Raw genomic sequence first — 12,936 nt, 5'->3', positions numbered from 1 at the left:
TTCCAAAGGAAAGCAAAGTTCTGGATTCTCATAGCAGGCATAGAATGTTTACTTAGTCAGAGCAGCCTTAAAGCCCAGTTTGCATCACTAAGCCATTCTCTAGATTAACAGTGAGTATGTAGGCAAACTCTATTCTCTGCTGCCCAGATGTATAGAAATTGAGTTGCAATATGCATCCATGCATACAAAAGCACCTCAAGGTAGGTAGTACTTGTCACAGTCAGGACTATTGAAAAGGCAACTTTCTTCCTCAGGAAGAGTTGTCATTGTGCATATACACAGGAGCACTTATTTCAAACAGCACTGCTGAAAATCTTTGTATGCAGCCACAGACCTGCAATGGCACTTGGCAATCTTGGACACTGGATTGCCAAGGATAATAAACTGTTTTTGCAAGGTCTACAGTGACAAGCCCTGCCACTGATGGTGGCAAGCAGCCATTTAATTTTTTTTTACAACAACTCTACCACTGGGGGTCTGTAGAGATTCTCAGTCTTCCAGGTCGTGGTTGTCCCAAAGCACCATGACCTGGATGACTGAGAATCTCTATAAATTTTTAGTTATACAATTTGGGATGAACACCCTTTGAATGATGTGGGAGTAGGAATAGATTTCCAGAGGAAGGGGGGGAATTGCAGACTACAGGAACTAGAAGCACTACTCAGGTGACCCTAAGGACACAGATAAACTTCCAAGTGCTTCAATCACCCTCTAAAAGGATGCAGATTACCAGCTGTCTGCAAGAAATATACTGTAGATGCTTCCATTCCTCACTATCCTGTCAGAGTTGAGGAAGCTTCTTGGATGAGAAGTGAAATGAAAAACAAGAAAGTCCAGTTGCCTTCTGAAAAAACATCTTTGGGACAACTCTACCACAGCATTGCTCCATATGATTTCCTGAGATTAAAATAATTATCACTAAAAAAACCCCATAATAGAAATGTATCTCTCCAAAGAACTTTGCTGAATATTCCACCAAACTTGTTCTCAGGTATAGAACCTAAGCAATCAAATACAAGAAAAATGGGATTAATTTACTTTTTAAATTGTTAAATTTTCTTACTTAATAATATACAAGCTAAAAAGAGAACAAGCACAGAGTACAGAGAAAGAATAGTCACTCGTTTTTTCCCACAGTGAAAAGTTTCATCTTTAATTATCAGAGAAATCAAAAGATAAAGGCACAACCCACTAAAAACAAATGATGCTTTAAGAAAGTAATTTTTTGGCAACACATCCCCTTTTATAACACAATAAAGACATCACAATAGAACTCTTTAGAATTCGATTTTTTTTGGTAACAACTTCTTTTGTTACAAACAGTTAATAATAATATATTTTAAAAGTACCCCAACAATAAATGGAATTATATAAAAAGACTGCATAATTAGTAGTTACCATCCTGACAATGCTTTGCTAAAATAGCTGTGAGGCCTGCTAAAATGAGCATAGCTTGTGTATCAGGAGGAAAAAGAAACAACTGAGCACTGAAAAGCAAGAGGCTTAAGTTACCCCAAGCAGTAGAATCTCTGCATGACTTAAAGGGCAGCTCCCCCACACAGCTTCTTGAAGCAAACTCCATGAACACACACATAAAATGTTGGATTTTCTCCCCAGCCTTCCACACTACATCTTATATTAAATACACAATTACTTTTAAAATGTCCATGGATGTGCACTGTGTGATCCAAAAGTAGCTATGGGGAGAACTGGTCAGGGGTCAAAGCTGCCAGTTCAACAATTATTTGCATGAGAGAGAAGGTGCAGTATTCATTTCAATGTCAACTTCTTTCCTGGCCAAGCACAGCTTTTAGAGAAGATGGATGGCAAGGGGGATGAGTTAAATCCACAACGGTGTGCACAGTGGGGTTGGTTCTATTCAGCTGCTCTCCTACAATATGTTTGATATACAATAGTGGTGAATATCCGTAGTTCGGGTGTAGGATGATGGTGAAGGCTCCTTCTCTGAGCTTGTGGGTTGGTTCTGAACATTTCGTTATGAACATTTTCAGCAGACCTAAACTTTGCTGACGATGTTACCTAGCCTGGTAATGAAATGTTCAGAAACCAACCCATAAACTTGGAGAACGAACCTTTACCCCCATGTTTGATATTTTAAGATAGAAATACATTTAATGGAACATGTCCTTTGGTGGTTAGACATCAAGCATGTCCCAGCAATCTTCTTTCTCGTGAGATCCATGATGCTACTTTCACCTCATTTTCAGCCCATGAGTGAGGTAGACTTAAATCATCCTTAATGGCTGTAGCATTACAATAGTATTTTCTTCTTTCACTTGACAATATCCAATGATAGTCACAAGCAGGGATGGGCTGCTGGGAGTTCGCAGGGGTTTGGGAGAGCCTCTAGCTAAGATTCTGTGCAGTTCGGAGAACCCCCAAATCCCATTCCTGGCTGGCCCTGCCCACCCACCACTCCCCTCCCAGGAGTCCCCACATGGCCTGTTTTGGATGCAGGTAAGTGTAGGGCATGTGCGGAGGCTCGGGGAGGGTGAAAGATGGGCCTACCGGAAGTTCAGGAAGACCAGAAACCAGCCCGTTTCCGGCCTCCAGAGGTCTTCCAGAGCCTGAGGAGGCCATTTTCGCCCTTCTGGAGGCTCGAGGAAAGCCTCTGGAGCCCATGGAGGACAGAAATGTCTCCCTCACCATAGTGCAGGAGGCCAACTAGGCCACCATGGCCATGCCCACCCAGCAACCGGGTAGGGTTGCCAGGTGTCCACTATTTGAGCAGACAGTCTGCTTTTTTCACATTATGTTCACTATTTTTTTTCACAAAATAGTGGACATTTTTTTTATTCAAAAGCTTTATGATGAAATGGTACGTAAGTTTTGCGAGTCAGAATTCCATGAAGTTTTGCGCCATGTTCCAACACGTTGGTTAAGTTTGTTTAAAGTGGTCGAAAGATTTCTTTTAAACTGGATACCTCTAAAATCGTATTTTATTTCTCTTGGATCTGATGAGTGCCATAAGGTTATCTGGAACCTTATTTCGGATCAGGAAAATGAACTCGCAAAGGACGATGAACCAACAATTTCAGAATTGTATTTATATTTCACGCACTTCTTCATGTCAATAATGCAAGACACCCTACTGAAGCTGGAAAGCAAGAAAATTCTTGCATGTGATCTTCACATTATCATGTGTAAGCTGCGTGATTCTTTGCAAAAAAAAATACGATGAGCAGTTTTTGGGAATGAAAGTTATATTTGCCTTACGTAAAAAACATTTGCCTGAGAATGCCGTACAAAAGTTCAAGAAAGAAGCCATCAACGTGTATCAAAGAGCAATTGCGTACCTAGAAAAGTGGTATAATTTCACCGATTCAGTATATGAGATGCTAAATTGTTTCAATCTAATTGATCGCAATAATCCTCCAACTTTAGAAGAAATGACGAACATCTGGTTATTATCACCATGGCGAGAAGAACTTCCACCCAACACTCTCTTCGATGAAATTTCTGCCTTAGAAGAAGTTTATGTTCATCTGCAGGGCGATTCATCCCTTGATAAGTGGACGTACTTTTTCAAGAAAGAGCCAGCTCCGAGTTTACTGAAACTGTTCCAGTATTGTGCATCAATTCCGGTATCAAATGCAAACGTTGAACGAATTTTCAGCATCATGGGAAATTTGTGGACTGACGAATGTAACCGACTGCTTGTACCATCAGTTCGAACTGAACTTTGTATATTTTTTAATATTTCTCAACGTTGTACTGAAATTAAAGAATTATTCCTTAAACACAAAGAATTGATCAAAGCTGCGCAGTCAAATAAAAAATACACACGACAGCAAAGTAAAATGTAATTTAATAGTTTACATATTATTATAATATATTTGATGTTTTGAATTTTAAGTAAAGTTTTGAAGTGATTATTTTAATACGTGTTAAAATGTTTGTAAGAAAATATATAATTTAATTGTAATTTTTTTTTATTTTTTTACTACTTAATAGCGGCTTGTCCGCTATTTTTTGGAAGCAGACCTGGCAACTCTACAACCGGGCAAAGAACCTCTTGCTAAACTTTTTGAAGCCCACCCCTGGTCACAAGTATTATATTAAAAATCTATCATATTTCATCAATCATTATATCAAAGGCAATGTCAGGTGAACAATAGGCGGCTGGATTCGTATTTCACTGGATATTTCAGGCTGATGTGAGGACACCCGCCCTCCACCCTCTCTCCTTCTTTTTTCCTTCCTTTCCTCTCTCCCTGTCATTCTGTCAATCTGTTTTTTCCAGTCCTCTTGGAGCTGTAGCCCAATCACTTTCCCTAAGAATGTCCAGGATTGTTGAGGTGGAGATGTACCACCACTTCTTTTAAACTTGGAGATGCAGGCAAGAGTGTAGATTGGAAAGAGCATATAACTAAGCTTGGGGGCTGTGAAAAATTTCTCTGCAGTGGTAAACCTGTTTCTAGGCTTGCATTCACATCTTTTACTGATCCATAGTGCAAGGTGAATAGAATAGAATAACAGAGTTGGAAGGGACCTTGGAGGTGTTCTAGTCCAACCCACTGCTTAGGCAGGAAACCCTACACCACTTCAGACAAATGGTTATCCAACATCTTCTTAAAAATTTCCAATGTTGGAGCATTCACAACTTCTGCAGGCAAGTTGTTCCACTGATTAATTGTTCTAACTGTCAGAAAATTTCTCCTTAGTTCTAAGTTGCTTTTCTCCTTGATTATTTTCCACCCATTGCTTCTTGTCCTACCCTTGGAGAATAGCTTGACTCCCTCTTCTTTGTGGCAGCCCCTGAGATATTGGAACACTGCTATCATGTCTCCCATAGTCCTTCTTTTCATTAAACTAGACATACCCAGTTCCTGCAACTGCTCTTCATATGTTTTAGCCTCCAGTCCCCTAATCATCTTTGTTGCTCTTCTCTGCACTCTTTCTAGTGTCTCCACATCTTTTTTACATCGTGGTGACCAAAACTGAATGCAGTATTCCAAGTGTGGCCTTACCAAGGCATTATAAAGTGATATTAACACTTCATGTGATCCCTCTGTTTATGTAGCTCAGAACTGTGTTGGCTTTTGGCTTTTTTGGCAGCTGCTGCACACTGCTGGCTCATATTTAAATGTTTTTTTTTTTTAAATTTGATTTATATGCTGCCCTTCTCCAGAGACTCAGGGCAGCTTACAATGCATTAAGCAATAGCCTTCATATTTTTGTATATTTATACAAAGTCAGCTTATTGCCCCCACAATCTGGGTCCTCATTTTACCTACCTTAGAAAGGATGGAAGGCTGAGTCAACCTTGAGCCTGGTGAGATTTGAACTTACAATAATTGCAGACAGCTTGATGTTAATAACAGTGCTTTAGTCTGCTGCGCCACCAGGCTCCTAGTGGTTGTCCAGTAGGACTCCAAGATCCCTCTTGAATATTTCTCAAGCTGTTTAAAAATAGCAAATGCTATTTATTGATGTTATTTGTTGTTTCAGTGTTTGTGACATACAGATCTTCCTTTCTTTCCAGACAGTGGTTTATTTATTTTGCTTTTCTTTTTTTGTTTAGTTTTGACACCTTAAATGTCCATCTGGTTCAACAGAACGTTGTCTGATTAATAGAGTAAGTACACATCCTTCAGAAGTCTTCCATTTAGACTTTTGCTACATAGAATCTCCTATGTAGTATAGGAAATTACCCCCACTTTTTTGATATAAAGATAACACTCCTTGGCAGCTAAAAGTATCAAAGGACTCAGTTTAAGACAAGCTGAGATTGCCAGATATTTGAAAGCTCTGGTAGGTTTGTTGCAGTTGACAATATTTAATAGGTCTCTATGCAGAGGTGGGTTTCAGCAGGTTCTGATCAGTTCTGGAAAACCAGTAGCGGAAATTTTGAGTAGTTCGGAGAACCGGTAAAAACCACCTCTGACTGGCCCCGCTCCCATCTATTCTCTGCCTCCTGAGTCCCAGCTGATCGGGAGGAAATGGGGATTTTACAGTAACCTTCCCCTGGAGTGGGGTGGGAATGGAGATTTTACAGTATCCTTCCCCTGGATAGAAGACAAAACGAATAAGAAAATTGAGCCCCAATTTCAATATACAGTATTTGCAAGCGATTTTGACATAGACAAATGAGAAAGATCTAAAACTAATCAGTCAACTAGAAGTTTCTTGCATTCAAGATATTAAAAAGGCCCTGTGAAAAGACTTGTTGAATAGCCATTTAAAATATTGAATGTGTGGGATTTTCCATATGTTTCTCACAGTGAGCAAAAGACATACCAAGCAATTATCAGGATTTTTACATTCTGAATATTCAGGTTCAACACTATTTCATAGGTGTGTAAGCTATGTCTGTAATATTTAGGACCAAAGTAGCATTTATTCTTTCAATTCTTATAAAATGTGTTAGACTGGTGCCATAACATGGAACATGAAAGGGTTGGATGGAGGATTTTCAATATTTCAATATTTCATTTCTGCAGTCTTCTCAACCTCCAGTTTATATTGCCAAAAATATTCCACAATAACAAATCAATTAGGCAATTTTCAATTGCCAGCAGTACCTACCTGTAGTAGTACCTTAGCCTCTATTGATAGCACCTGGCTGACTTCTAAAGTTCAGCAAAGTGATTGGATAGGCTGTAGGCTACACTGGGAAGCTAAAAAAATTTATTAGAAGAAGATAATGGAAAAATTATTTCCATACTATTTTCAGGAAAACTGAATGACTTTGTCTCGGGAGTCTTTACATAGGTTTAGGGTCTTTACCATAGTTGATGTAAATTTGGAATCTCCAATATAGTATGGGAAACTCAAATACTTTGGTCACCAAATGAGAAGAGAAGATTCATTGGACAAGATCCTGATGTTGGGAAAGATTGAAGGCAAAAAGAGAAGGGGATGGTAGAGGATGAGATGGTTAGAAAGCATCATTGATGCAGTGATTATGATCCATGGGATCGCAAAAAGTTGACATGACTTAGTGCTTGAACAACAACAAAATATAATATGGATTCAGTGGGCTCCAATGTAACCATCCTTTGGTGACTTTAAGGCAGCTTTTTGTTTTACCACCAGTCATACCACTGGTACCATACCATACCAGTCACATAGCTATTTTGTAAATAAGAAACATCCCTACTGTCAGCGTTCTGAGTAACACACCCATTGAAAGCAGAACTCCGAGGCAGATGGACTCCTCAAAGAACATGTTTATTGGATACATCATATCGGTACAGCCGGTGAAAACCAACTCTAACAGTTCTCACAGTTTTCACCTAATTAAAAGAGTAAAATCTCCCCTCCCAGGTGTCATTGGTCACATTGTCCAATTAAGATGGATGGCAGGCTCGTCTCCTCCTTCAACAGCCACCTGTTACAATGACCTTGGTTCCCACAGGAAAAAGTTTTGTTTTGACTGCTAGCCAGACTATCTACTTCCCCCCTCCCTTCCCCCTCTCTGGCTTCGTGGCAACTATGAGGCAGCACAAGATGGATTCAACCAGGTTCACTTCAGAGCTGACACCTATATGGTAACCAAATCTTTTATGATTTACTCTCAAAAGCCCAAGATACTGTTCTAAGAAACAATACAGTAGATACAGAACAACATACAAGCTCTGCTAAGAAGCAGACAAGACTCAAAGCCTTTTTGTCTATAGCTCAAACCAGACTGTTGTTTCTTCTGTCTCAGCCTACACTAGGAAAAGACAAAGAAGAATGTGCAATCTTGATGAGAAAAGTAAGAAAAAGAGTAGAACAATCCCTCCCCAAGTTGCAGATTCCTGCAGAGCTTTTGGTAGAAAAAAAGAATAGAAGCAAAACACTTTGGGGAAAACATTCAAGTGAGATATCATAATGTCTGGTCAAAAGCTCTCTCTATGGATCTGGTTTCCTGCAGGCAGAGATCACAGTTTTTACACGGGGAGAATTCAGACAATGCTAAAGCGTTAAAAGTCCAAAATTCTATAACCTCAATATAGCTTCTTGTTATGTGTGATACACAGATCAATACTTACTGTTAATTCCACTGAAATAGTTACTTTTGCTATATCTTCAGCAAAGATGAACAGAGACAAAGCTTTTCTTTCTCACCTTCCAGATTAGTTGCCTAGCAGAGAATCCACCCAAAGCCAAATGAATGAAAATGTTATTTACTTTGCATAAGGCACTCTAATTTCAAAAGAGAATATAACAATAACACAGAAGAGAAACTCTCCTTTGGAAAATTATTCTGAACTTTTTATTCCCCCTCCCCCCCTCTGGATGAATACTACAAGATTGATGGAAGGTGTATTGGAGCAAAATTGCGTTAGCACTCCATGCTATCAATCATTTCCCTTCCCACTTTGGAACACAACAATATCTTTAACAAGCACAGAACCGTGGAGAAGTTCCTGCATTCCCTTGCTCCCTCCTTCCTCTATGTAATGATTTGTTTTACTGATCCAAATATTATGAAATCAGAAGTAGGTTGAAACTTTTATAACTCGCAAGAGAAAATTCACTGTCTTCCAATAGATACACTCTGCTTTCACAGCACAACTGTCAAGTACAATTCAGGCTAACCAGGTCTGAATTTGGAAGCTAAGCAAAATCAGACCCCTGGGGCTATTTGACAACTGGGGCCTTGAAAAACATCCAAGCTGAACTTGTTCCAGAAGACCTGGCTCTTAGCCCATGAGTGAAGCTCTCCTTTGGACTAGGTGAGTTTGTTTGTTCTTTTTTTTTTTCATTCCAGTCTGGGTTTTTGTCTTCACTCTTCATTTTATCCATCTTGTTTTTAATGTGTTTATTTGTAACTGCTCAGATTTGTTCAGAGTTCGGCAGCATATACAGTACATTGAAATAATAATAATAATTAAGAAGGCAGCAACAGACAATGAATGCCACCTCTGCAAAGAAGCTGAAGAAACAGCAGACCATCTCGTTCGCTGCTGCAAAAAGATCTCACAGACTGACTACAAACAACAGCAAGGCAAGGTAGCAACAATGGTACACTGGAAGATCTGCAAGAAATACCATTGTCTGCAAGCAATGCAGACCACAAAATAGATAAAATAATTGGAAATGAAGAAGCTGGGATTGAATTGAACAGACAAGCATCTGTTGAATTGAATTGAAACAGACAATTGAAACAGACAAGCATCTGCATATAGCATTCCAGACATAACAACTCTTGAGAAGAAAGACAAAAGGAAAAAAAAAAAAGACTGGATAGTAGACGTGGCAGTACCTGAAAACAGCAAAATAGAAGAGAAAGAACTGAAGAAGATAAGAAAATACAAAGACCTGCAAAGATCTGACCCATTTTGGCCAGCAGAGGCACTGTGAGCCAATATTTCCCGGCCAATCCCACAGGCTACATTTAAGTACCCCAGGGGCCAGATCTGGCCTGTGGGCCTTGAGTTTGACACCCCTATATTATACTCCTGTTATCAGATCAAAGTCTTTACGTTACTAGCAGCCTAACATTGCTGATAGCAATAAGCTATTTCTTGTAGGTATCAGTGCTATTCACACCTGTTACTTCTGCCCAATTTTTAAGTCATAACAGCCTGATCTTCTCTTGCATCAGGCTATCAAATTTACACCAATGAGACCTTTAGGTCTTTTGAAATTCTTGTTTTCATAACCCTGGACCATAGTTCAATTTCTATACTTATATATAAACATAGTATTCTAAATAAGTCCGTAATGCTTCAGCTACCACTTCCCAAAACAGCAACTGTCTATAATACCCACTGTGGACTTCCAACCAATCAATTTAGTTAACAGGTTTGATGTTAACTACTTTTTTTTAGTTAATTGTTAACTAAATTTCTTTTAGCCCACTTTTGATGTTAACTAAATTTCTTTTTAGCCTACTTAGGAGAAAAGGACCTTGGGTTTTCTCCAAACCCAAGAGCCTTGGTACTACAGTGGTTTAAAGCACCCTGTTATTAACACAGCTGCCTGCAATTTACTGCTGGTTCGAATCTCTCCAAGGCTCAAGGTTGACTCAGCCTTCCATCCTTTCTAAGGTAGGTTAAATGAGGACCCAGTTTGTGGGGGCAATAAGCTGACTTTGTATAAAATATACAAAAGTATGAAGGCTATTGCTTAACGCATTGTAAGCCGCCCTGAGTCTCCGGAGAAGGGCGGCATATAAATCAAATTAAAAAAAAAAAAAAAAAAAAAAAAACCCGAACTCTGAGCCAAGTTAAGAATTCAGTCTGATTAAGAAAACAATACAGTATTCTTTCCAAGCATTTTCTTTTCTTTCTTTTAGCTCTTAATCATAATTTCAAAGTCTTCTTCACATGCAAAGTCAAGTCATCTATGCCAAACCATCCATGTAAATACTGATAAGCTCTTTCTTTTAGTAAATGAAAAAAAAAAAAAAACCAATTTCCTGTTAGAAAATTAACAGCAACTTAATTTTTCTTTGCTGCAAGGCTTCTGGTGAGCTCTATATTTAGGCAACTGGATCATTTAGTTATCAAAATGTTAAATGGCAATTAGAGCAGGTTGAATGGCTCATAAAAAATAATATATTATCAAAATTTCTTCCACATTAGGATTAAGCATTATTTAGTGCTTAGCACATGTTCAACTCTGATAATCAACTTCCCCAAAACAAATTAGACATTATCTTAAGATGTGTGTCCTTTATTTTCATCTTCATTTTATTCTCCATGAAATTAGTAGGAATCCTTGTAGAAAATTGAAGAAGAAGCTGAAGTTCTTTTTTTAAATTCTTCTCTCTGATCACATTGTCATAAAGTGACCCTCTACTTTTTCTTTCATGTTAAATCCGATGGAGTGTGAAAATATGGAATAGAATGTCCTTCAAAATGACACTAGTTTGAAAGCACTGTAAACTGACTGGGCATACAGTCCCTTAAAACCAGGGGTGGGCTGCTGGGGGTTCGCAGGGGTTTGGGAGAACCTTTAGCTAAGTTTCTGTGCAGTTCGGAGAACCCCCAAATCACACTCTTGGCTGGCCCCGCCCACCTCACCCCGCCCCTTCCAGGGGTTCCCCTTCGGTCCATTTTGGATGCAGGTAAGCGCGCGTGGAGGCTCGGGGAGGGCAAAAAATGGACCTACTAGACGTTCGGGAAGGCTGGAAACGGGCCTGTTTTTGGCCTCCAGAGGGCCTCTGGAGCCTGTGGAGGCCCGTTTTGTCTTCCCGGAGCTCGAGGAAAGCCTCCAGAGCTCGGGGAGAGCAAAAATGCCCCCCCACATGGTGTAGGAGGCCGACCATGGCCACGCCCATCCAGCAACTGGGCAGAAAACCCCTTGCTAAAATTTTTGAAGCCCAACCCTGCTTAAAACCTGGTTGTGTTACCAGGAGTGGGGCTTCCAAATAATTGGAGACCTGCTTAAATGGCGCATTGGCGCAATTGCTTAAATTGACTATTTTTATCCCCTTTTTGCCTAAAGTCTGTTTTATAATATTGAACTTTAAATATGAGTTTACTTTATATACTTTTATAATGACTGCTTTATATATGTGTTATTTTATTGGATTGTTGTATACCATCCAAAGTAATTTTTTGTGAGATGGGAGGCTATACAAATTTAATCAATATATAACGACACACAGCCCTACGTGTTTTCATATGTTGAGTTCAGTTATTACCATGACTTTAAAGCAGGGTTCCAGAATCTGCCAATACTGATCTTGCTAATCTTTGGATTAATTTTTATCCTATTCCTATTATATCTCCACATTTTTATAATTTATAAATACTGGATTTTTTTTTAAAATTTGATTTATATGCCGACCTTCTCCGGAGTGGCTTACAATGTGTTAAGCAATAGCCTTCATACTTTTGTATATTTATACAAAGTTAGTTTATTGCCCCCACAAACTGGGTCCTCATATTCTATGTGCAATTAATGAAATGCACATTTATTTTCATATGCAACTGTATATGCGAATAGATATAGATATACAGATACATAAATATGGGTTTCATTTGCATCTTCCCCTAAGATACACATGTTTTTCTACATCTTATTCTTTAAGTTATTCATTTTTGGATAATTTGAGCTAGGAGTGCTATCACAGTATGTGGAGAAATACAGAATCTGACAAGTCACTGTGCTTGCTCTGCAGAGCATACTTTAAAAATGCAGACTTAAACAAAATTGCCAGCATCTCAAGGCCCCGTTAGCTGTATTTTGTAACTATAATAACTCACATTTCATTTACCATGAGATTCAAGACAACTTGATATGGATTGCTGGCAATGTTTTATTCTGGCACTGACCAGTCTCATCCTCTTGATAGCATATCTTTGAACTGAAAAGAAAATATGCAGTGAGGATAATTCATGAAAAACAGATCCAAGATTTGGAATCTCAAACTGGTCTTCTAGAGATGCAGCTGAACCCCCAAACTAGAGGAGCTCATAAGATTTGGACAGTTCAGTTCAATTTTACCGTCAATGATTGCTTAATTAATTAATTACTTGGGTTTATCTGGCTACCCATCTCACAATACATGAATCTAGGTGGCATAGCAATAGCACTTAGACATATATACCGCTTCACAGTGCTTTTTACAGCCCTGTCTAAGCAGTTTACAGAGTCAGCATATTGCTCCCAACAATCTGGGTCCTCATTTTACCCACCTCGGAAAGATGGAAGGCTGAGTTAACCCTGAGCCTGGTGAAATTAGATCTGCCAAATTGCAGTCAGCTAGCAGTCAGCAGAAGTATCCTGCAGTACTGCATTCTAACCACTGCGCCACCATGGCATACAATAAAAATGATAAAATAGTAATATAAAAAACTACTTGACAATTAAAACACTATTATGTATAAAAGGCAAGGAAAGCATTAATTATTACAAACAATGGACTCACCTCATCAACTCACCATTCCCTTGAGACTCCCCAAACCTGTTAACTAGCAAATGTTTGGTAGGAATAGGGCCAACCTCACCTGGGGTGTGTGTGTGAGAGAC

The sequence above is a fragment of the Pituophis catenifer genome, unplaced genomic scaffold, assembly GCF_029215685.1.
Source record: "Pituophis catenifer annectens isolate HBS135680 unplaced genomic scaffold, rPitCat1.0.hap2 SCAF_1, whole genome shotgun sequence".
Taxonomy (NCBI): domain Eukaryota; kingdom Metazoa; phylum Chordata; class Lepidosauria; order Squamata; family Colubridae; genus Pituophis; species Pituophis catenifer.
This window is presented reverse-complemented; position numbering follows the sequence as displayed.